This window comes from Pezoporus flaviventris, unplaced genomic scaffold, assembly GCF_033815535.1.
Source record: "Pezoporus flaviventris isolate CSIRO_AGI_PZ_B2104156 unplaced genomic scaffold, CSIRO_AGI_Pfla_v1 ptg000036l, whole genome shotgun sequence".
NCBI classification, from domain to species: domain Eukaryota; kingdom Metazoa; phylum Chordata; class Aves; order Psittaciformes; family Psittacidae; genus Pezoporus; species Pezoporus flaviventris.
Window position 1 is genome coordinate 41,979,105 of NW_026892584.1, and position 3,413 is coordinate 41,982,517.

A 3,413-nucleotide genomic window follows, 5' to 3' on the forward strand; every position below is an offset into this window, starting at 1 on the left:
AGGGCTGTGCCTTGGCAAAAGCTGACCTTGGACTGGAAGAGCTGAGGAAAGTTGTGCAAAGACAGTTCTGGAAATGGTATAACTGTGTCAGCTAGTTGCTGCAGCTGGGCAAAATCATTGGCACTGCTTTCAGCCCTAAGCTGGTTGTACCCCTGAGCGATGTAGAGGTGCCCTTCTGCCAGTGGAAGACAGAGGATCTGTATGTTTTGCTATTTAGTATGAAAAATCTCAATGCCTAATAAGTCCACTTTGGTTAGACAGAACTGACTTTTAATACCACCTCCAGTTGTTTGTGTGAGGTGTGTTGTACCTCTGAAGAGGTACCAGCCTCAACTCCCTTGAGGATAATGGAGAGCTATCTGCAGAATGATTCATGGAGCTCATCACAGGCATCTAGTGCCAATCTAGGCTATCCTGCTGTCCTGGATTTAGCAGTAGCAGTCATTTTTTCTCCTTCTTAGTAGCTGGTGCAGTGCTGTGTTTTTGACTTTCAGCCTGGGAACAGAGCTGATAACACCAATGCTTTTAGTTACTGCTCAAATGTTTTAGTCTGGCCAAGGACTTTGTGAGCCTCATGCTCTGCCAGGGAGGAGGGGAAGCCGGGAGGAAGCAGAGACAGGACACCTGACCCAAACTGACCAAAGAGGTATTCCATACCACAGCACGTCATGCCCAGGAGGTAACGGAGAGATACCCAGAAGGGTTAGGGGACTGTGGGGTTGGATGAGGTATCGATTGGTGCTCGGTCGGGTGGGGTGGGGTGAGTTATTGGTTGGCTGATGCTGAGGTGTTGTATTCTCTTCCCTTGTTATTTCCTTTATCATAGAATCATAGAATCATAGAATAGTTAGGGTTGGAAAGGACCTTAAGATCATCAAGTTCCAACCCCCTTGCCATGGGCAGGGAAACCTCACACTAAACCATATCACCCAAGGACTCATCCAACCTGGTCTTGAACACTGCCAGGGATGTAGTATTATTAGTATTACTGGTGGTAGCAGTAGCGATTTGTGTTATACCTTAGTTACTAAACAGTTCTTAGCCCGTGGGAGTTGCATTCTTTTGATTCTCCTTCCCATCCCTCCAGGAGCAGGGGGAGGGCAAAAAGGGGGGGAGCGAGAGAGCGACTGTTTGATTTATGGCTGACTTTGTTCAAACCATGACAGTTCTTTTTGGTGCTCAACATGGGGCATGAGGGGTTGAGGTAACAACTGATCTGACCAGATTAATAGTCACTCATCACAATGCCGATATATTGGCTGTCAAAGTTGTTTCTCTTGATCTCACAGCTTCAGAATGTTGTAACTTACTTAGAGCCGGTATTTGCTGTGTTAGTGTTTATCAAGTGTGGGGCTTGGGCTAAGGTTCTTGTCTCACTGTGCTTTACGGCAATGGCTTGTACTACGGGCGGGCTCCAGCAGCAGGGCGGGACGGACGTGGCCGTGGACTTGTACCTGGCCGTCCGGCTGCTCTTCACCGGCCTGGCCCTCGCCCTCGCCTCCGTCTTCGTGAGGCCGCGGGGAGCCGAGGGGGAGCGGCCCCGGGAGCCGGCGGCTGCTGAAGCGGCCCGGGAGAGCGGCCCCGGGGACCAAACGGCGGCGGGAGCGGGGCCGGAGGCCGCGAGGGGACGGCTGCCGGTGAAGGAGGTCGGGGCGGTCGAGGAGCGGAAGGAGGCGGCTGCAGAGCAGAGGGAGAAGGCGGCGGAGGAGCCGAGCCCCGCGGCCGAGCCGAGCCGAGCCCCGCGGCCGACCCCAGCCCCGTGACGGCCGAGAGCATCCCCCGGAAGCCGCCCGCCGAGCCCCAGGAGGATGCAGGAGACCACGCAGCACTTCCCAGCAAGGCAGAGGAGGAAGAGCTGGACTCAGGAAAAGAGAAGCCGGTGGTGGGAGAGCCGGCAAGCACAGCAGCTACACCAGCCCCAGTGACAAGTACAGCAGCATCGTGTGAGAGTTCTGAAGGTTTTGAATGGCCTTTGGGTATCCTTGGGACCTGCCTGCTGATCGTGATGGGGATCTGCATGTCGGCACACACACAGAGTGTGTGCTACCCACAACCATTTTGTCTGATCTCAGAAGTTAAGCAGAGTCAGGTTTGGGTCTTGTCTGGGGTTAAACAACAATATGGGAGGACCAGGAGATTTTCCCCAAAGCTGAACAGTCATGAGTGGCAGGGTGTGTGGGACAGTATGGGCAAGTATCTAGTCCACTGGGCCCCTCCAGTGCTTTGAAAGCATTGGAGATGGAAGGCAGCTGTATGGAGTCCCCAGCAGCAAGCTGCAGAAACTGCTGAAGGGGACAGTGAATTATTTTGAGCCTGGTGGGCCCATGACATTCAGGCCATCAGGGCAGAGATGCAACATGGAGATGGACTCATGATCGAGGAGTGGACTTAGCAATGGATGCTATTGCTCAGATTAACCATGAGTGTGAACACTGCACACAGCCTCTCCTGCTCTGAAAGACTGTTACAAGAGATGGAGCCTGACATCATGGACCAGATGGACTCAGCAGCTTTATAGCGACTGGTCCATGCACTAAGATAAGAGTGCACTGAGATAAGAGTGATGGTATATTGAAAATGTGGGATCTGAGCATGACATGAATGGTATGGAATAAGGGGTGGATACTGTCCTGGGTTCAGCAGTAGCAGTCATTTTTTCTCCTTCTTAGTAGCTGGTTGTCCTGGGTTCAGCAGTAGCAGTCATGTTTTTTCCTTTGTGTTAACTGGTGCAGTGCTGTGTTTTGACTTCTAGTTTGAGAGCAGGATTGGTCCATGCACTAAGAAAATGATTTTTTTTCCTCTTGGTCTGTATGTATATGGATGTATATATGTGGGAGAGCGATGGTGTATTGAAAATGTGGGATCTGAGCACGACGTGAATGGTATGGAATAAGGGGTGGATAATAAAGCCTACAGCACCCGGGATTCCCACGCGGTCTCCCATCCAAGTACTAACCGAGCCCGACCCTGCTTAGCTTCCGAGATCAGACGAGATCGGGCGTTTTCAGGGTGGTGTGGCCGTAGGCCACGTGGTGCAGTGCTGTGTTTTTGACTTTTGGCCTGGGAATGGTGCTGATAACAGTGATGGTTTAGTTACCGCTCAGATGTTCGGTCTGGCCAAGGACTTTGTGAGCCTCATGCTCTGCCAGGGAGGAGGGGAAGCCGGGAGGAAGCAGAGACAGGACACCTGACCCAAACTGACCAAAGAGGTATTCCATACCACAGCACGTCATGCCCAGGAGGTAACGGAGAGATACCCAGAAGGGTTAGGGGACTGTGGGGTTGGATGAGGTATCGATTGGTGCTCGGTCGGGTGGGGTAGGGTGAGTAATCAGTTGGCTGATGCTGAGGTGTTGTATTCTCTTCCCTTATTATTTCCTTTATCATTGTTATTATTGGTGGTAGCAGTAGTG

The 3,413-nt window shown here is 52.1% G+C and overlaps 1 non-coding gene across 1 annotated transcript; it reads right to left on the reverse strand.

The window, feature by feature from the left end:
- Positions 1-2,907: 2,907 nt before the first annotated feature.
- Positions 2,908-3,026, reverse strand: LOC133274823 (5S ribosomal RNA). Its single transcript, XR_009745292.1, has one exon. It is a non-coding gene; the product is annotated as a 5S ribosomal RNA (ribosomal RNA).
- Between the last annotated feature and the right edge of the window lie 387 nt (positions 3,027-3,413).